Source organism: Chionomys nivalis, chromosome 3 (genome assembly GCF_950005125.1).
Source record: "Chionomys nivalis chromosome 3, mChiNiv1.1, whole genome shotgun sequence".
Lineage (NCBI taxonomy): Eukaryota > Metazoa > Chordata > Mammalia > Rodentia > Cricetidae > Chionomys > Chionomys nivalis.
Genome location: NC_080088.1, coordinates 28,572,265 through 28,595,352, shown reverse-complemented (window position 1 = coordinate 28,595,352; position 23,088 = coordinate 28,572,265).

Here is a 23,088-nt window from a genome sequence, read left to right as displayed (position 1 = left end):
AATTATAAAATACTGCAGATTTAATACACATTTCCTTGTCTTAAATATTCTATGTTCTTAATCAAATATAATATTATTGGAAAACAAGTCAATATAAAAAATAATATTAAGTGGCAAGTGTTATATATACATATGCACAGAAGTATTTCAAATTTTTAATAAAATACATTAATAGTAAAAGCAAAGCAAAAATAAGCTCATCTTGTTGTCATCTTCCTTCAGACAGATCATTTTAAAAGTCTAGAATATACCAAAATAATGTATCATTACATTAGGAAATCATTTGAGTGGCCTTTTTTCTTCTTTTTTTGAATAGCCAAAGGAAAGAAAAACTCTACATGAAAAAGCAAGAACAATATTCTTGTGCCTTCCAGTATTAATTTAAATTTATTTACAACAACAAGTAAGACACTTCACTCAGAGTACAAAAAGCTTAAAATTCAATTCTTTCATTTGAAATTCAGTAGCAGGCCTGCCATACTGGTTTGACTGTTATGCTACTGTTCAAGGACTGTACTACTGGAATTGTGCTGGAGTTAGTGGTACTTTGCCTCCAGTTTATATACCTCCCTCTGTACACTGAGACCCACACCACTACAGTGAAGATCATCAAGAGGTAGAAATCAAAGTTAAAATTATGGGAAGTGGTACTGAGTTTTTCACAGAGAAGTTGTTAATATAACATATTTACTAATGTAAACAAGAAAGCTACAGATATCAATTAAAAGAAAAGAGAGTACTTGAAATTTCAAAACCTGACTCTTGAAAATGTATTACATGGAAAGGTAGCAAGTATATTATCCATAGAAATAAATTAAGGTATTAAAATAATCTCTGGCAATGCACATGTAAGACAAATTTGGAACTATCAAAAATAAGACATGAATACATTTAGTTGGACTTTATAGCATGCTGAAAGGGCATGATGGATTCATTAATGATTTCAATATAAAATAAATATCATCTATAATTCCAACAATTTATACTTTATTTTTACTAAAACATTATTATAAATAACTTGCAAATAGAAATGGCATACAGAAAAACTAACCAGTTTATATTTCAATGGATAAAAACTAGTTAGGGTTTCTATTTCTGTGAAAAAGGTACTATAGCATGAACTCTATTGGTCTTAATAATAAAAACCTAGAGCCAGGTTTTGGGGTAAATACCAATAGATCAGAAAAAGAAAACAGCAAACCACAACCAACTCTTATCTTACTAATTCCTTGGTCGAAAAAGTGTTGAGTACCTGTCTCCTACTGCCTTACATTCTTGTAATAATGTTTCCTGCCCTTTCAGCATGCTATAAGAGGTAGATTACAGTTTATGGGAGAGGGGTAGTCGGCTATCTGATAATTGCACATGGGATCGTGTGGAAGAAGCAGGAACTGCGGGAAGACAGATTCAGTCAGGCTAGGTTTGGTAGGTCCGGTGGTGTTTGGAGCCAGGGTGTTTCAGGATTTTGGGTGGCAGCTGGAGACTGTTGAAGGAGGATATAACAGGAAAATCCCAAACTTGCTCCGAGGCTTGGGGAAGAAAAGAAAAGAAAACCTAGCTCTTGGAGCAGTGGCTCAGATAAGCACCCGCCCCTTATCCACTCCTCAGTGAGGGTGAGGCCTCCCATAAAGAGTCAACAGATTCAGTCATATCACTTGAGACAGAACTAAGGCGTTCTGTTTTGTATCTAGTCTGAACAAAGTATCTCTCCATTGGGAATGGCTCCAAAGAAGCAATTCCTGCACTAAGGTTAAATAATGGTTCCTCGGGCTGGTTACTCCACAAACTGCTCAAGCCACACCACTGTCATCCACATTCAGTGGGCCTAGTTCTGTCTTACACAGGTTCCCGAGATGTCAGTCAGGAGTTAGTGAGCTCCTACTTGGTCGGATGAATTGTTTCTGTGGGTATCCCCATCATGTTCTTGGCCCCTTTGCTCATAATATCGCTCCTCCCTCATTATGACGATTTATTGGTTAGATTCTTAGCTGAGGTCATCCTTGTGGATTCCTAGGAATTTCCCTAGTGTCGGGTTTCTCGCTAACACCATAATGGATCCCTCTTTCTTTCTTTTTTTTTTTTTAAAGTTGAGTGGGGTTACGGTTTTATTTTTTTTTATTTTTTTTATTCTTTTTTAATTAAAATTTCCACCTGCTCCCCGTTTCCCATTTCCCTCCCCTCCTCCCAAATATTGCCCCCTCCCCCAGTTCCCTCCCCCTATCCCCACTCCTCTTCTCCTCCCCCCACACCATTCCACCTCCCTCTCGATACTGAAGAGCAGTCCAAATTCTCTGCCCTGCGGGAAGACGAAGGTCTTCTATCTATGTCCAGGAAGGTGAGCGTCTAAACAGGCTAAGCACCCACAAAGCCAGTTCATGTATTAGGATCGAAACCTAGTGCCATTGTCCTTGGCTTCTCATCAGCCTTCATTGTCCGCCATGCTCAGAGAGTCCAGTTTCAACCCATGCTTATTCAGTCCCAGACCAGCTGGCCTTGGTGGGCTCACAATAAATCAGTTCCACTGTCACAGTAGGTTGGTGCATCCCTCGTGGTCCTGGTTTCCTTGCTCATGTTCTCCCTCCTTCTGCTCCTCATTTGGACCTTAAGAGCTCAGACCGTTGCTCCAAACTGAGACTCTGTCTCTACCTCGATCCATCGCCAGATGAAGGTTCTAAGGTGATATGTAAGATAGTCATCAGTATAGGATAGGGTCATTTCAGGTTCCCTCTCCTTATTTGCCCAAGGTACCAGCTGGGGACATCTCCCTGGACACCTGCTAACCCCTCTAGAGTCAAGTTTCTTGCCAACCCTAAGATGGCTCTCTTAGTTAGGATATATACTTCGCTGCTCCCGTATCCTCCCTTCCTATATCCCAACCATCCTAATCCCCCGAGCTCCTCCCATCCTCCCCTTCTCATGTTTCTCATCCCATTTCCCCTTTGCCCCTTGCCACCTCACCCGCAAGTTCCCAGTTTTTGCCCTGCAATCTTGTCTACTTCCCCTCTCCAGGCGGATGACTATATGATTTTCTTTGGGTTCATTTTCTTATTTAGCTTCTCTAGGATCACAAATTATATGCTCAATGTCCTTTATTTATGGCTAGAAACCGATTATGAGTGAGTACATCCCATGTTCCTCTTTTTGGGTCTGGGATACCTCACTCAGGATAGTGTTTTCTATTTCCATCCATTTGCACGCAAAATTCAAGAAGTCATTGTTTTTTACCGCTGAGTAGTACTCTAATATGTATATATTCCACACTTTCTTCATCCATTCCTCCATTGAAGGGCATCTAGGTTGTTTCCAGGTTTTGGCTATTACAAACAATGCTGCTATGAACATAGTTGAACAGATACTTTTGTCATTTGATGGGGCATCTCTTGGGTATATTCCCAATAGTGGTATTACTGGATCTTGGGGTAGGTTGATCCCAAATATCCTGAGAAATCGCCACACTGATTTCCAAAGTGGTTGCACAAGTTTGCATTCCCACCAGCAATGAATGAGTGTGCCCCTTTCTCCACAACCTCTCCAGCAAAGGCTATCATTGCTGTTTTTGATTTTAGCCATTCTGACAGGTGTAAGACGGTATCTCAAAGTTGTTTTAATTTGCATTTCCCTTATCGCTAAGGAGGTTGAGCATGACCTTAAGTGTCTTTTGGCCATTTGAATTTCTTCTGTTGAGAATTCTCTGTTCAGATCAGTGCCCCATTTTTTTATTGGGTTCATTAGCATTTTAAAGTCTAGTTTCTTGAGTTCTTTATATATTTTGGAGATCAGACCTTTGTCTGTTGCAGGGTTGGTGAAGATCTTCTCCCAGTCAGTGGGTTGCCTTTTTGTCTTAGTGACAGTGTCCTTTGCTTTACAGAAGCTACTCAGTTTCAGGAGGTCCCATTTATTCAATGTTGTCCTTAATGTCTGTGCTGTTGGGGATAAACGAAGGAAGTGATCTCCTGTACCCATATGTTGTAGAGTACTTCCCACTTTTTCTTCTATCAGGTTCAGTGTATTCAGACTAATATTGAGGTCTTTAATCCATTTGGACTTGAGTTTTGTGCATGGTGATAGATATGGATCTATTTTCATTCTTCTACACATTGACAACCAGTTCTGCCAGCACCATTTGTTGAAGATGCTCTCTTTTTTCCATTGAATACTTTTAGCTCCTTTATCAAAAATTAGGTGTTCATATATTTGTGGGTTAAAATCAGGGTCTTCTACTTGGTTCCATTGATCGACTTCTCTGTTTTTATGCCAATACCAAGCTGTTTTCAATACTGAGGTTCTGTAATAGAGTTTGAGGTCAGGGATGGTAATGCCTTCAGACGATCCTTTATTATATAAGATTGTTTTGGCTATCCTGGGTTTTTTGTTTCCCCATATAAAGTTGATTATTGTCCTCTCAAGATCTGTGAAGAATTTTGATGGGATTTTAATGGGTATTGCATTGAATCTACAAATTGTCCTTGGTAGAATTGTCATTTTTACTATGTTGATCCTCCCAATCCAAGAGCAAGTGAGATCCTTCCATTTTCTGGTATCCTCCTCAATTTCTTTCTTCATAGACTTAAAGTTCTTGTCAAATAGATCCTTTACTTCCTTGGTTAGAGTTACCCCAAGATATTTTATGCTATTTGTGGCTATCGTGAAGGGTGATGCTTCTCTGATTTCCATCTCTGCTTCCTTATCCTTTGTGTATAGGAGGGCAACTGATTTTTTTGGAATTGATCTTGTATCCTGCAACGCTACTAAAGGTGTTTATCAGCTGAAGGAGTTCTTTGCTGGAGTTTTTGGGGTCGCTTATGTACACTATCATATCGTCTGCAAATAATGAAAGTTTAACTTCTTCCTTTCCAATTTGAATCCCTTTGATCCCCTTATGTTGTCTTATTGCTATTGCTAGAATTTCAAGCACTATATTAAAGAGGTATGGAGAGAGTGGACAACCTTGTCGTGTTCCTGATTTTAGTGGAATAGCTTTGAGTTTCTCTCCATTTAATTTGATGTTAGCTGACGGCTTGCTATAAATAGCTTTTATTATACTTAGGAACGACCCTTGTATTCCTAATCTCTCTAAGACCTTTATCATAAAGGGATGTTGAATTTTGTCAAATGCTTTTTCCGCATCTAATGAAATGATCATATGGTTTTTTTCTTTCAGATTATTTATATGATGGATTACATTGATAGATTTTCGTATGTTGAACCAGCCCTGCATCTCTGGGATGAAGCCTACTTGATCATAATGGATAATTTTTCTAATGTGTTCTTGGATTCGGTTTGCCAGTATTTTATTGAGTATTTTTGCGTCGATGTTCATGAGTGAGATTGGCCTGTAGTTCTCTTTCTTGGTTGTGTCTTTGTGTGGTTTTGGTATCAGAGTAACTTCAGCTTCATAAAAGGAATTTGGCAATGACTTCTCTGTTTCAATATTGTGAAATACATTAAGGAGTATAGGTATTAGGTCTTCTTGGAAGTTCTGGTAGAATTCTGCATTGAAGCCGTCTGAACCTGGGCTTTTTTTGGTGGGGAGCTTTTTATAACAACTTCTAATTCTTCGCGACTAACGGGTCTATTTAGATTGTTCACCTGGTCCTGGTTTAACTTTGGTATATGGTACTTATCTAAAAAAGTGTCCATTTCTTTTACATTTTCCAATTTTGTGGCATACAGGTTTTTGTAGTAAGATCTAATGATTCTCTGAATTTCCTCTGTGTCTGTGCTGATGTCTCCCTTTTCGTTTCTGATTTTGTTATTTTGCGTATTCTCTCTCCGCCGTTTGATTAGTTTGGATAGGGGTTTATCAATCTTATTGATTTTCTCCAAGAACCAGCTTTTTGTTTCATTGATTCTTTGGATTGTTTTCTGTGTTTCTATTTTGTTGATTTCAGCCCTCATTTTGATTATTTCGAGTCTTCTACTTCTCCTAGGTGAGTCTGCTTCTTTTTTTTCCAAAGGGTCCCTCTTTCAAAGTATCTCTTTCCTTGTTTTCCAACTCTCTCTCCTTCAGTCAATTTGACCTTCCCAATCCCTCATGTTCTACTCCTCATTTCCATTTTCCATCCCTACTCTCCTACCATCCTTTCAACTACCTTCTTGCTGCCAGTTTATTAAAATCTTGTCACCTTCCCTTTCCAGGGGGATCCATGTCTCTTATGGTTCTCCTATGTCTTCTCTGGGTTTGAGGACTGTAGGCTGGTTATTCTTTGCTATTTGTCTAATATTCAAATATGTGTAAGTGTTACAATGTTTGTCTTTCTGTATCTGGGTTACCTCACTCAGGATGGTGTGTTTTAGTTCCATCTATTTGCATGCAAATGTCAAGATATCTTTGTTACTTATGACTGAAGGCTGAGTAGTAGTACATTATGTAAATATACTACTTCTCTTTCTTTTTGAGACAGAGTTTCTCTGTTGTAGCTTTGGTACCTGTCATGAAACTTGCTCTTGTAGACCCGATTGGCCTCAAACTTACAGATATCTGCCTGCCTCTGTCTCCAAGTGCTGGGATTAAAGGCGAATGTCACCACCTCCTAGTTTTTACCACATTTTGGTTGAGGGCTATCTAGGTTGTTTTCAGCTGCTATGGACATAGGTGAGCAAATGTCCTTGTAGAATGAGTGTGCATTTTGGGTATATGCCCAAGAGTGATATTGCTGGGTCTTGAGGTAAATTGAGTCCCAATTTTCTGAGAAACTGCCATACTGATTTCCAAATTTGCTGTACAAGTTTGCACTCCCACCAGCAATGGAGTCTTTGATCTATTTGGATTTGAGTTTTGTGCATGGGGATAGACATGAAACAATTTGTATTCTTCTCCATATAGACATCCAGTTACGTCAGCACCATTTTGAAGATACTTTCTATTTCCTATTGCATGATTTTAGCTTCCTTGTCAAAAATCAAATGTTCCTAGATGTATAGATTAGTATCATGGCTTTTGATTCAAATCTATTGGTCAACCTATTTTTTTTTTTTTGTGCCACCATCAAACTGTTTTTACTTCTTTAGCTCTATAGTAAACCTTAAAGTTATAGATGGTGAAATCTTCAAAACGTTCTTCCTTGTACAGGGTTGTTTGGGCTATTCTTTTTTTTTTAATATGAAGTTGATTGCTTTTCTTTTGAGGTGGGTGAAGAATTATCCTAGGGCTTGAATTGAATAGGGATTCCATTAAATCCATACATGGCTTTAGGTAATATTGCCATTTTTACTATGTTGATCCTACCTATCGAAGAGGATGAAAATCTTTTCATTTTTTTATATCTTCTTCAGTTTCTTTCTTTAAAGACTTAAAGTTTGTGTCATATGGTCTTCCATTGTTTGGTTAGAATTGCCTCAAGATATATTATGTTCTTTGTGGCTATTGTGAATGGTGATGTTTCTCTGATTTTTTTCAATCCATTTATCATCTGTATATAGAAGATCTACTGATATTTTTGAGTTAATTTTGTGTCCTGCCACATTACTGATGGTGTTTTTTTAGCTGTAATAGCTCTGTGGAAGAAATTTTCAGGTCACTTATATAAACTATCATATAATCTGCAAGTAGTGGATATTTTTCTTCCTTTCCAATTTGTATCCTCTGTATCTCCTTTTGTTTATGGAATTTTCAGCCCCTCCAGGTCTCAGCCATTCAGGACCAAAGAAACACAAAGAGGTTTATATTAATTATAAACTGTTTGACCTAGTATCTCAAGCTTATCTTTAACTGGCCCTTATAACTAAAATTAACCCATAAACCTATAAGTCTTATCTTATTTAGCCAGGTGGCTTGGTACCTTTTCTTAGTAAGGCATTATCATCTTGCTTCTTCTATGTCTGGCTGGTAACTGATGCTATGCCTTTTCTCTTCCAAGAATTCTTCTAATCTGACTGCCTCTCCTATACTTTCTGACCTGCTACTGGTCAACCAGCATTTTATTAAACCTTTATGAGTAACAAACCTTTACAATATCCAAGAGTATTATCCTACAGCATTCTTTTGTAGTCCTATTGCTCCAGTTAGAAATTGAAATAATTTATTAAATAGATATGGAAATAGTAGACAGCCTTGTGTTGTTCCTTATTTTAGGGAGTTGTTTTGAATTTCTCTCCATTTAATTTGATGTTGTCTGTTGACTTGTTGTCTACTGCTTTTATTATATTTAAGTATGTTCCTTGTGTTCCTTATTTCTTCAAGTTCTTTTTCATGAAGAGGTGTTGGATTTGTCAAAGGATTTTTTTCTTATATAATCAGATATTAATGCCTTTTTTCATTTTTTTTATAATGAATTACATTGATGGATTTATATGTTATACCATCCTTGAATCTCTGTGATGAGGCCTACTTGATTATGGTAGTTGATTTTTCTGATGTGTTCTTGGATTCAGTTTGCCAGTATTTTATTGAATATTTTGCATCAATGATCATGAAGCAGATTGGTCTGTAATTCTCTTTCTTAGTTTTATCTATGTGTGGTTTGGGTACCAGGGTAACTGTCATCTCATAAAAAGAGTTTGGCAGTGTTCCTTCCATTTCTACTGTGTGAAACAATTTGAGGAGTAGTGGTGTTAGTTCTTCTTTGAAATTATGTTATAATTCTGCACTGACACCATCTGGACCTGAGCTTTTCTGGTTGGGAGAATTTTAATGACTGCCTCTTTTCTTAGAGGTTAGAAGTCTATTTAAATTGTTTATCTGTTACTGATTTAATGTTTGTATGTGGCACCTATCGAGAAAATTAATTTCCTATTTAAAGTTTTTAATTTTGTGGAGTATAGGTTTTTGTTGTATGACCCGATGATTCTCTAGATTTTCTCTGTATCTGCTGTTATGTACCCATTTTCACTTCTGACTTTGTTAATTTGCATGTTCTGTCTCTGATTTTTGGTTACTATGGATAAAGGTTTGTCTATCTTGTTGATTTTCTCAAAGAAACAACTCTTTGTCTCATTGATTATTTGTATTGCTTTCTTACTGATATCAGCCTTCAATTTGATTATTTCCTGGCATCTACTCCTCCCAGGTGAGTTTATATCTTTTTTCCTAGAGTTTTCAGGTGTGCTGTTAAGTCACTAGTGTAAGATTTCTCCAGGTCTTTAATTAGGCACTTAGTGCTATGAAAATTCCTCTTAACACTACTTTCAAGTTTTCTATAATTTTGAGTACATTGTGTATTCCTTTTCATTGAATTCTAGGAAGTCTTTAATTTCTTTCTTATTTCTTCCTTGACCCAAGCAAGATTCAGTTTTGCACTGTTTAATGTTCATGAGTTTGTGGACTTTCTGCAATTAGTATTGTTGTTGAATTCTAATTTTAAAGCATAGTGATCTGATAAGATAAAGTTGGTTATTCCAATTGCTTTTGTATCTGTTGAGCTTTGCTTTATTACTGAGTATGTGGTCAATTTTTGAGAAGGTACCCCGAGGTGCTGAGGAAAATGTACATTCTTTTTTGTGTTTCGGTGGGATGTTCTACAGATGTCTGTTAAACCCATTTGAATTATAATTTCTGTTAATTCCTTTATTTCTCTGTTAGGTTTTTGTCTGATAGTCTTGTCTAGTGATGAGAGCAGTGTGTTGACATCTCCCACTATTAGTATGTGAGGTTTGATTTATGATATAAATTTTAGTAATGTTTCTTTAATAAATGTGGGTGCCTTTGTATTTGGGGCATAGATGTTCAGAACTGAGACTTTATCTTGATGGATTTTTTTTTCTCTGATGAATATGAAATGTCCTTCCTCATCTCTTTTGATTAATTTTGGCTTGAAGTCCATTTTGTTAGATGTTAGAGTGACTATACCTTCTTGCTTATTAGGTATATTTAATCTTTTCCCAAACCTTTATTCTAAGTTAATATCTGCCTTTGAAGTGGAACTATGTTTTTTGTATGCAGCAGAAGGATGGATATTGTCTCCCTATCCATTCTGTTAGCTTATGCCTTTTTATTGGTGAATTGATACCATGGATATTAAGAAATATTAATGACCTGTGATTGTTCATACCTGTCATTTTGGGTTTTGCTGTTGCTGCTGGTATTATGTGTGTGTGTTTCCTTCTTTGGATTTTGCTGGTGTGGCATTATCTTTTGTCTGTGTTATTGTGGGTGTCGCTAGTCTCTTTGGATTGGAGCTTTCCTTCTAGTACTTTGTAGTAAGGAGCGGCAGGCTACATAATGGACGCCTGGGCTCCAGGCTGCCTGGCTAGCTTATGCCCTGAAATAATTACATGGAAACTGTATTCTTTTAAACACTGCCTGGCCCATTAGATTCAGGCTCTTAACCCATTTCTAATAATCTGTGTAGCACCACGAAGTGGCAGCTTACCAGGAAAGATCTTAACCTGCGTCTGTCTGGAAGAGGAGAATCATGGCAACTGTCTGACTTGGCTTCTTTCTCCCAGCATTCTGTACTGTTTTCTCCGCCTACCTAATTTTCTGTCCTATCAAAGGCTAAGCAGTTTTCTTTATTAATTAACCAATGAAACAACACATAGAAATATGACCCTCCTCCATCATTTACTTAATGTAAGGCTGGATTTGTAGAACGATATTTTTAAATCTGATTTTGTCATAGAATATCTTGATTTTTTTCCATCTATTGTGATTGCTAGTACGGTAGTCTGGTCTGGCCTCAATGGTCTCTTAGTATCTGCAGAACGTCTGTCTTGGACAGGCTTTCAGATGTTCCATTGAGAAGTCAGGTCTGCCACATGTTGTTATATGTTATATGTTGCTTAACATTTGTCCGTTGTAGGTCTTTCTTTATTCTGTTTGTTTAGTGATTCGATTATTATGTGGTGAGGAAACTTTTTTTTTGGCCCAGTCTACTTGATGTTCTATAAACTTCTTGTATTTTCATAAACATGTCTTTCTTTAAGTTTAGAAAGTTTTTTTCTATGATATTGTTGAATATATTTTCTGTGCCTTTGAACTGGATTTCTCCTTCCTCTATCACTATTAGTCTTAGGTTTGGTCTTTTCATGATGTTTCAGATTTCCTGGATATTATGTTCTAGTGTTAGCTGGATTTAACATTTTCTTTGACTTATGAATCTATTTCCTCTAGCATATCTTCAGTATCTGAGATTCCCTCTTTCATCTCTTTTATTCTGTTGGTTATGTTGGCATCTGTAGTTTCTTATTATTTGCCCAGACTTTCCATTTCCAGAATTTTCTCAGTTTGGGTTCTTTTTTATTGCCTCTATATCTGTTTTCAAGTCTTGAACTGTTTCCTTCACCTGTTTGTTTTCTCTTTACTTGTTTGATTTCTTTAAGGGATTTGTTGATTTCTTCCATTTTTTTCTTCTTATACCTCTCTAAGGAATTTTTTTATTTTCTCTTTAAGAGCTTCTATCATCTTCATAAAGTTATTTTTAGCGTTGTTTTCTTCTACATTATCTGTATTGGGATGTTCATGTCATGTTAATGTAGAACCACTAGTTTCTGGCATTCCATATTGCTCCTTATGTTATTGATTGTACTCTTACAATGCTGTCTGCCCATCTCTTCCTCCAGTGGGGGCAAGTGGGACCCGTGCTTCCGAGGGTTCCTCTTCCTCCATTTGGTGTAGATGGAGCCTGTGGCTTAGATGGTCACTCATCATCCAAGTGCAGGCATGTCTATGCCTCTGGTGTATGCTGATATGGCTCTGAAGCTTCTCCAGGTATAGGTGGAGCCAAGTCTTTCGTGTTTGCAGATGCTGTGGGATGTTTGGGGGAGTAAGAGGGCTGCTCCCAGGTCACTGAGGCTTTGCTATGTGAGTGTGAGAATGCACTCACTTCTCCAGGTAAGGGTGGAGGCAGGGCTTCAGTGGTCATTGATGCCTTGGGGCATTGTTCAGGGTGAAAGCTGCTTTGAGGTCTCCAGAGCTTCACTTGGTGGGGATAGGGTGCAGCATGTTCCTTCAGGAGCTAAGGCCTAGAGAGTAGGGCCCTTCAGCCAGAGATCCCATCTATTACCTCCCTAACTGGTCTTAATAATTAAAACTTGGAGCCAGATTTCTGGGAAATGTTGAAAGATCAGAGAGATAAAGGAGCAATGCATAGCCAACTCTTAACATTGCTAACTCATTATCTGACAAAGGGACGAGGGCCTATCTCTTCTTACCTTATATTCTTCTCTCTGCTCAACCTTATCCCTCCTGTCTGTATAGACTTCCATACTTCCATGGTTAACCAGTTACTAACTCTGCCATCTGATCTTCAGGCAAGCTTTATTAATTAGGGAACAAACAAACTATCACAAGACACCATGGAAATGGTAACGTTTTCAAAGCATAAACATTTAATTGGGGTGGCTTACATTTTCAGAGGTTCAATCCATTATAATCATGGTGTGACATGGTGGTGTGTAGGTAGACATGAAGATGAAGAAGTAGCTGAGGGTCCCACATCTTGATTCACAGACAACAGAAATTGGGCTGAGACTCTGGGCATAGTTTGAGCATATTTGAGACCTTATACCCCACCTCCGCAGTGATATCCTTCCTTCAATAAGACCACACCTACCCCACAAATGTCACCCATATTAATAATGTCACTCTCTATGAACTTATGTTGGCCAATTGCATTGAAACTACCACAACTAATATCAATATGCAATTCTAAAGGCAACTCTAAATTTTATGTCTGGTAGAGGGAGTATTCCTATTATGAAACTCTAGTGCTAGGCATTACAAACCCTGAGCCTTTATTTAAAAACATTCCACTTGCAACTTAGCCTTATTTTTAGTCTGCCTTTATCATTGCATTTAAGTAGTCCACATTCAGATATAATCAGGAACAAGAGAGAGAGAGGTTTATCTTAAAAACTTATCAAATGAGAGTATGAGATTTTAATATTTGAGAAGACTAAATCTCTATGTGAAATAAAAAGAATAAAGGGGTTTTAGGAGGAGATGCTTGAGCAGCGTCATTCAGAAGGCCAATAACTGAAACAATTCTCTTTTCCCCAGAATAAATCAGTACTTCTCCTAACAACCTTCAACTGATCAATGAGGTCCATGAATACTTATAGACTGTAATCTATTAGAGAATACTGATTTGAAATTTTGTGTGATCTAAAAAATACCTTTGAAGGCCTGTTGTTATTGGGATATTTTAGTTGTTTTACTCAGAAAATGTAAATGTGAAAGATGATGAGTGTGGTAATTTGTTTCAGTCTCATAGACACATTACTACCTGTATGCGTCACATTTCATCATGTTTTAAGTCTCAAATATGCACAACAGCATTTATTAAGAACACATTCAATAAAAACACATGACAGAAACATCTATAACAACATTCATATAAATACTTGTATATAGTTTGTAGCCAATTTGACACAAAAGATTAATATTCAAAAGAGAGTGTGTGATGTATATGCTGCAGCTCCAGATGCCAGGACGAGTGCTTTCCACATGCACTGCAAAAATGTAAATAGTTTTATACATTTAATTAAACACATACATAGAAGTGCTTCTCCTTCCCTTGTGACATATTCCCCTTCTGTTTAGAAACAGTCTTCAATTTGTGTGTACATGAAACCAAATTCTGTGCAATATTATTTAAGAGTTATTTCTATAGAGCTATCAAAATTCCAAGGAATTTCAAGAGTGAAATGCTCCTGGTATCTTTTTTTTAAAGTAGTTTTAACAGGAGAAATATCTACCCCAATTTTCTGCTGTGTAATCAAATCTGGAATAATCAGATAACATGACAAATATATCAGACAAATGACAACTTTTCAGTTGAGATATTTTACACTGTTGGCATTATCATTGTTGTTATTCCCATGTGAATCTAATTATAGATAGTATATTTGTTTTTGATGAATTTTGGTGTATGATATGTCTCTCTACACCATAACTTAAGTCCTTCACTTCAATAAATGACCCAAGAATATTTTGTTCCAGTCTATTCTAACAGTTGACATCTATTTAATTGTGATTACCTTATTTTGCTGTTTATTGGTGATGGATGACATATATTGGAAAGCAATAATAACAAGAGAATTATAATATCTTAATTCTAGAAATCCTTAACTATATTTTCTTTTATTTCTTTACCTGTTCAATCCTTCACTGTATAATCTAACTACATTCTCTGAGGAATTCAGTGATATCATTCAGCGTATGAGAAATTATACTAAACAAATTTGATGACAAATGTCTGGAAGGGTATTTTGGGTATTTTCTTTTTTCAGCAATCTTTGAAGTATTACAAAGAAGAAAAAGAAAAAATTAAATGATAGGAAAAAATACATTTGCTTTCTCAAATAATAATCAGCTCAAGGGAGGAAGAAGCAGGCTGATATATGATTGAGGTCAAAGTCATTCAATTTAACTAATTATTGAGAATTTGTCTCAAAAAAGAGAATATATATATATATATATGTATGTATTCATACCATGTTTTATGAAAAATTATAATGCATGTAAGTGCTCAGAATTATGGTCTGTACCCTGTCACTTGTATTTTAAATAAATGCTGATTAGCCAATAGTCAGGCAGGAAGTATAAGCAGGGAAACCAGGCAGGAAGTAGAGATGGAGCAATGAGAATTCTGAAGAGGAAAGTTTCATATGATCCAGCCACAGATGAAGCAAACTGTGACTGCCTTACTGAAAAAGGTACCAAGTCACATGGCTAACATAGACAAGAATTATGGGCTAATTTAAGTTATAAGAGTTTTAAAAAGCCTGAGATACTAGGCCAATTATTTTATAATTAACGTAGACCTCTCTGTGATTTATTTGGGACTAAATGGCTGTGGGACCTGATGGGACAGAAATCTCTGGCAACAGAATGGTGCCCAATGTGGGGCTTGAACCCACAACCCTCCGATTAAGAGTCTAATGGGAACTTTTACCAACAGTTAAGTACAGGTTTAAGTGTACCCATACAAAGATTGTTTCAATGATTCTTGCCTTCCTCCTATAGAGAATGGATAATATATTAAATTATTGATTTCTGACATTGTGGAAATTTTCTGCTATAGAAGAGATGCAAATAGAAGAGAAAAATAAGAGGGATGTGGACATAAATTAGTGGGCATATACATGAAGTAAATCCCCAGGGTCTGAATACCTGTGAAAATTATGCAGATAGTAATAGTTTATCAAGAATATTGTCAGCCATTTTTATGTGTCAATATATTGGGATTCTTAACAATATTTCCCTTATATATCAGCTGTTCATACTTCTCTTTCTTATAGAAATCTACTAATATAAAAATCCCAGTTTATAGTAGGCTTGCCATTATATTTCATAAAGGATTTGTTTCCTTCTAAAGTTAAAATTATATTCTAATGATAGCTTCAATATTTCATGTAGATAAGTAAGATAGAGCTACTCTCTCCACATGTTGTCTAACAACAATATCAAGATAATATCAACTTCTTGATACTGTCTCCTAAGTTGATATTCTCAACTACTATTACTAGTATAAAAATTTAACTACACTGTTAGTTTTTAAGCTTTAGATATGTGTGATTTACTTACATTATCCAACAAAGTTAGGTAGATTCCAAGGGACTAGAAGGTAAGAGAGGATCTTTCAAAGAAAATGGAGTATTGTGTAATAAAGGCATAAGAGGTACACTAGACTAGAGGAAATGTATATGGAGGAAAAGGAGAGAACAAGGTAAAGAAAGAATGGCAGGAATTTTTAAATTCACATGGAAAATTGTTACTCCTGAAGTTTTCTGATAATATATTCAAAAATAAATGGAACATAAATGGAATTACCATATAATGGGCAGGAAAATTCTCCTAAGTTTGATACCAATAAAACCCCAAGTATCAAAAATATATTACAACTTGTTGAGTCATTAAGAAAAAGGGGTCCTATAGATCACCACTCAGACATAGACTACGCTACTGCTGTTGATCATCTACTACAAACTGACACTAAGGCCAATAAAAATATAAAGAAGGAAGAGTGGGAAAAAAGGGGTCAGCTACCTAGCCACATAGCCAGACTGGAACAAGAAGGAAAGAACACACATATAGAAATATAGAAAGGTAAAGGCTGAAAGGCAAAAGGTAGATGGGATAATTTAAGTCAAGAAAAGCTGGTTAGAAACAAGGCAAGTTAAGGCAGGACATTTATAAGAAAAAATAAGCCTTCATATATTTATTTTGGAGCTGAGTGCTAGGCTCCAAAGAGTAAAGCATTAAAAAAAGAAAAGTAAAGAAATAAAGCAAAAAGAACAGAAACAACCACAAGAGTCACTGGAAAAAAAACAAAAACAAAAACAAAAAACAACAACAACAACAACAACAAAAAAAAAACGACATGCCATTTCGACAAAAGGAAACCAAAGCAGATGAAGTTCTGAGAGGAAAATATAACCCTGAACCAGGAATATAGAAAAAGTACAGAACAGTGGGGATGGTTAAGGACATGAATTTCAATGTCTCTGTGTGTCAGAGACAGATTCTCCTTCATATCTCTGAGTGTTAGTGCCTTCTTTTACTGCTGTGCTTTTGCATTATCTTGCATACTGGTTGCATTCAGAATACCTAAGAGCCACATCTCCCACACTTTCAGCACATGGATTTTTGAACACAGTGATGCTCGACATTTGGCTTATATGAAAGTGTTTAGAGCTAATATTGTTCTTTTTTTTTTCTGTTCTTGGTTGTATAAATCAAAAGAATTTGTGAGAGCTATTTGTAGTTAATGCATTCATGTACTTGCTTTTCCATGCGTGGCCCTTAGAAAGTTCACTCAATTATTGGGTCTCCCCTTCCAGATTCCCCTAGGTAAACTATACCTCCACATGGTTTGAGGCAGTTAACAAAACTTAAACAAGTAGAGAATTTAACAGTATTCACAAATCAAAAGTGCTTGCTGCCTTATGCTGTCTCTGGTTTCACAAAAGTGTTCTGTCAGGAACTCTCGATTAGCCTGTTAAATAGTAAGAGACAAATAATCTGATTGGAGATTTCTTGTCAAGTAATAGCCTTATAAATTTCAGAAAACTGAGTAAGGACATTTTACATTATCTAGACACAAGTTGAACTAATGGATTTTCCTAGTCATGAGTGGCGATACCATCTACTGATTGAGCCTTATTTACTTGAGGAACTGTCAACAAATAGGAAGTTGAGTAAAACAAAAAAGGATGATTTTTTTGTTACCTTTGTATGTGAGCATATTTTATTATACCACAAAATAACTTATGGAAACAATTATACACTTCTATAATAGATTTTTCAAGTTGATAATATATAAATATCTAGTAAAATTAACTCAAAATATCAAGCAATTCATCAAATATCTTTGTATAAAAATATTGGAATTTTAGCTAGTAAAAGAACTCAGAAAATATCAGGTATTGCAGAATGTGACTCTGGAAACAAAAAACTTTCAAGGAAATAAATGTGTATATACATATATCTCATAAAATAGTATCATGTTTCAGACAATTTAAAAACCATCACGCAGTCAAAATTGTTTTACTCAGAGGGTTTATTTCTCAGAATTTTCATGGGATAATGAGAATGAAAATATGGGCAATGTGAGTAGCGCGTTCTGTCAGCCTTAGTGATTAAGCTATTCTGGTCTCTCCCAGAAGTTATGGCTGTGTCACTGCAATGTGCAAGGCTCCATCCCATGTGATGAAGGCACTAGACACAATCTTTCTCCTTAAAAGAGTCTACTATCTAGTAACAGATGAGAAAAGGAATTCAGGAGATATAAAGCTCAAAGACCAACCATAGAATTCTTATTTGCTTCTTTTTCTATTATTACAAGATAAAACATATCAGACAAGATTTATAGCCACAGTTGAATGATGTAGTGCATAGAGAAAGCAGAGTCACCTTGCAAACACTTCCTAAATATATACTAGGATGGAGCCACAACTTTTAAACTTAATCCATTTTTATTTGCCTTTTGTCTCTGTGTTCACTGAAGCATGAGAAGTATGAACAGAATCCCAGTACATCTAAACATGTTTGGACAGTTATTTGCAAATTGTATTTAAATGTAGCAAAAGGAAAAGACTAAAAAGTATTATTGACCAAGTACATTAAAACAAAATAACAGGAAACAGATTTATTGCTCTTGATCTTTCTTTCTTAATTTTTTGTTTGTGAAATATATAAGCAACAATAAAATGTCTAGATTTAACAAGAAAAGATGGAAAAATTTAAAGAGTTGCAGATGAATAATATCATTAATACACTTTCCTGAAAACCTAGGATTATCCTTAGTATAATAATGAGCAACCATATTGTTGATTTATACCTTTGATGCTTCTAGAAAAGTTTTGAAAATATTGGACATATAATGCAAGCTATTTGAATATCATGGATGTCATGAAATGGTGTAGGAGGTCCTTCTGTCTATGTGTTGCTTTTATTGGTTAATGAATAAAGAAACTGTTTTTGCCTTCGATAGGGCAAAAGAACAGAGCTAGGTGGGGAAAACTAAAGTGAATGCTGGGAGAAAGGAGGCAGGGGAAGAGAGAAGTTATGTAGCCCTGATAGAGCTGGACAGAACTTTACCCAGTAAGCCACAGCCACATGGCGATACACGGATTACTAGAAATAAGTTAAATTCAGATATAATAGTTAGCCCTTAAGAAGCTAGAGTTAATGGACCAAGCAGCAATTTAATTAATACAGTATCTGTGTGGTTATTCCAGGGCTAAGCGGCCAGAAACCAACAAGCAGCTTCCTCACTACAATAAAAAACTGTTACCTGAAATGTGATCATTTATTAAATTAAGAGTCAGCTAAGTTTCTATATCCTTCATTCAAATAGTATTTCTTTTAATTTATTTTTAATAAGATAAATATTTGATGCATGATAAGGGTTGACTGAAAAATGAAAAGATATTGTTTTATTATGCCATCGTTTCATAAAATCATTAAATATGAATGTACAATTTGTTCACAAGATTTCTAATTGAAATTTCAAACATAAGGTGCATATATTTATGCATTTATTCATGTGATTGGATATGATATATGATAAATATCACTGAATACTTCGGTAATTAATTCTCTAACTTGGTACATTAGTATAATATTGCTGAAACTGTTGTGACCTGATTCTGAAGGTCTTTAATGTACATTACTAAAAATTACTGATATGTGAAAAGACTGACTGACAATTTTCTCACAAGATATTTGCCATTTTGCAGGTCAAGTATTCCCACTCTTCTTGGTCATTTTGTCAAAAGACCTATTAGATCTCAAGTTGTTGAGTTGGGTTTAACCATATCTATGTTCACCAAAATGCTTTGAGTTTAGAAATAAAGCAGTTCCGGATTTGCAAAAATCACCTAAGTATTGAATCATTCCTGATGAAATCTCATGAATTTACTTTATCCTCAAATGATCGTGAATCTGCCTCTCAAATTATTAAGCAGTCCTTGTATGTTCTTTAGAGACTTCTTTCATCTGTAAATAAAAGAACCTCTTTATTTATTGTTCTTTGATTTATTTAATTTAGTCTATCATGCAAAACTAACTCCATATTCTTTACTTAGAAAAAAATTGTTTATGAAATTAGTTAACTATTTCCATAAGAGCCTAACCAATATGTTTTAAGCTGACTATTTTTTTTCAAGGTTAGATTTTTTTGTTTGCTTGTCTTGTTTTGTTTTGTTTTTGAGTAGCCGTGCTGAACCAATATTTGCTCTGAAATTGAAGTTACCCTGTAGCAGACAAGTTATTCTGTCTCTCAGCCAAAGGAATCCTGAATACACATGGTGTCTGTGACTTTTCTTCATATGCCTTTGGGTCTTATAAATTAAAATTCCTGTGTTTTACTAGAGATTTCTTGTTCATAGTTTTACTCATTCAGTTGAGGACTATTTTTTCTTTATTCTTTCATTTTATTTTATGTGTATGGGTACTTTGCCTGTATTATGTCTGTGAATTATGTTAATGCAGTGCTTCTGCACTCCAGATTCCATATAACTGAAAATATAACCACCATGGACACATGAAGTGAGCCCAGATCCTTTAGAGCAACAAGTACTCTTAGAACTAAGCCATCTCTCTACTGAGTGGGGAGATATTTTAATTTATTATTACTCCTGTTGTTATTATTAATACATATATGAAACTATAAGGATTTTTTTCTATGAAGACTATCTCTGAGAACAACTCTTGCCATTCTTATGCTATACCTGCATCAACTCTTAGACATCAACCTCATACAGAGTTTCTACAATTAGATGTTTCTATTGAATAAGCAAGTCCTAGGCTGAAAGCAAAACATAATAGACTATATGATCAAACATTAGTCTTCAGGGTTCAAGAAATAAAACATTATTGCTGTTTTCTAACATTTTTAAAATGGCACAAAAGGGACTGTCTCTTTTTTGCATTCAGTGCTCTTAAAGAGTTAAAGTAAACTACACTAGATAAGAATCTGAAATTGTTCCAATTATTTATCCTTCATGCTTTTATTCCTCTAGAATCAAACTTAATGTTTCTGATAGCTTTAGATGGATGCTATTTTGCTGGGCAGGAATCTTTGACCACTACTAACTTGAGTGGGAATGACCAACCATTCCTAACAAACAGAAATACCTGAAGACTGTTTAATGTGCTAGTGACACAAATGTGCTCTGCTGAAATTCACTGGTTTAAAATGTGAGTGTTTATCTATGATTTGACATATATGACATTCCTATATAAAAAAAGTTTTTATTTAAAATCATACCTAATCGTGAGGATGATTTTATTACTGGGGAACAAAAAGAACTTAAAATCACTGTTGTGAGTGTTCTAAGTCAATGTGACTGAATTTAGAATCACCATGAAAACAGACTTTGGATGTTTCCATAAATTTGTTTCAGGAAAAATATAACATGGTAGCAGAGACCAAGCCTGAATTTGGGGTGCAAGATGGCAAGAACTAGAGGCTGAGCTGAATAAATAAAAGAAAGTGACCCGAGAACCTGGATTCATGTCTCTGCTTCCTGGCTGCAGAGGTTGAGAATAAATAATGAAAGTTCTTTCTTCCATGACTCACCTCCCTTCCCTGGTGGATTTTGTAGTTGAACTGTGAACTAAAATACAACCATTCTGTAAGTTGCTTTCTTTTTTTGTTATTTTGTCACATCAATGAAAATAACTTGAACATGTGCCTCCCTTGAACTAACAGTAACATTATTTGTAAGTGAGCATGTTTTATTGTTGATTTCTTCATGTTGGTTTTCTTCATGAATATATAATAGACAAATGCGTAAAATTACCAATAATACAATGAGCAATAATTCTTAAATCATATTTGAATGCTTTTCATATGAAATCTGTCATAAAAATGGAAAACAGTATTCAGGTGCCTAAACATCCAAAGAATACCTATTTTTTTAAAAAAAAGTCATAAGAGTTTGATATCTACCAAATTTAAATTCTAAGAAACTTTTTCCCCTTTTAAAATGCTTTTTATTTGTCTGCTGTCAATATTCAAAATCACCATGTGAAATGAAAATAGCTATCTTTCAGATATATTGTGTCTCTAGGGTATAATCAATTAATCAGCCAGACATAAAAAAAAATACTAAGGGTTGAACATTCTGTTCCCTTTGTTGCTTTATTAGAATAAGTTTGTGATTTTATTTTTATCTAGTCTTAGGAAATCATTTTCATTTGCCTTGAATCTTTGTATTACATTTAAATTTTAAATTTTAATCTGTGGTTTAAGTGAACAATGGTTAATCTCAACACAGATGAATAGAATTGCATTAGTTATACAAAAGAAAATAAATTTTAAAACTTGAATAATGGATGACACTTAGTTTTACCTTATGGTGACGTAAGTTCTTTTTCACTTTTTGCAATGTATAGGTTTATTTCTTTAGAAGTGACTTCAAAGTCAAGCATTCTAATAAGATATTAGGGTTGTGGTCTTGTAAGACACCTAGAAATAATCTTTAACAAATATCTTGCATCATAAAAGTTTATGCTCAAGACAAAATATAACCCAGACCCATGGTGAAAGTCTTTATGTAAGACATTTAGATTGATAAAGATTGTTGTAAATTTAGAGATGGAGAATCTGTCTAAAATGTATTTTTATTGATGTTATATTTATTTCTTCCTCATTGTTTTAAAGTCCTGGGAAGAAAAGAAATAAAATTTACGAAATTGGATATAGGATGAGTCATAAGTAGTCTGTCAGCTACCAAATTTCAAAATATACTTTATTGAGTTTTAAAGACACAGTTTTCCTTTGTATTTTTATGTTATCATATTTTATGTTTTATAATAAAATTTTTTAAGAATAATTTTTTTCTTATATCTCTAAGCTCAATATTGCAAATCATGTGAACCAGAAGGTTCAGATTCTCACATTACAAATTAGGAGATATTATTTAGGAAATTTCATGTGATCTCTTTCAAAAATGATAAATATTTTTTCTTAAATTTTGAAGGTCTCCTATGTTTGGAATAATTTTTATTAACAATTATAAAATATAAAATAAAAGAATGCAGAATATAATAAAAATGTAAATTTGTAATGGAAAACAAACTAATCATACAGTAATTAATAGACTGTTTTCATCTGTTTTAACTATAAGCAGGTACGTTAAAAATCCATGGGAAAAACTCTAACTTTAGAGCAGCTCTTGATCTTTCCATGACCGTGACTTAATTTTTTTCTTTAAATTCTCAGATTTTATACCCTAAATTTTAACATTATTACATTTCTATGGTAAAAGAAGTTATTTCCCATTCTTCAAAAGCAGGAACTAAATGTTTGTTATAATTAATTGTACTATTCTAAATTTGATAATTCTAATTTAAAGTAAGATCACATTTCCAAGCTGTACTCTTGGCTTTGATAATTAGAACAGTAACATGCATGGATCATGAATACCCATGAGAAAATTTGACCAGAGACACATAAGTAAAACCTGTTATTCTTCTAGATATTTTTCCACTCACCCCCCCTCAAACAGTGACTGGAATCTTTAATAAACTGCATAGATTATACATTATGTTATATATGTATGTATGTATGATCAGTCTCAAGTATATTTTAAAGAAATTGTATGAAAATCATAGTTTTGTGTTTTCATGCATGTGAAATGATGAAGGAGATATTTAGATTTAAACTAGATCTTATTTCTTCTTGAATAGATTTGCTT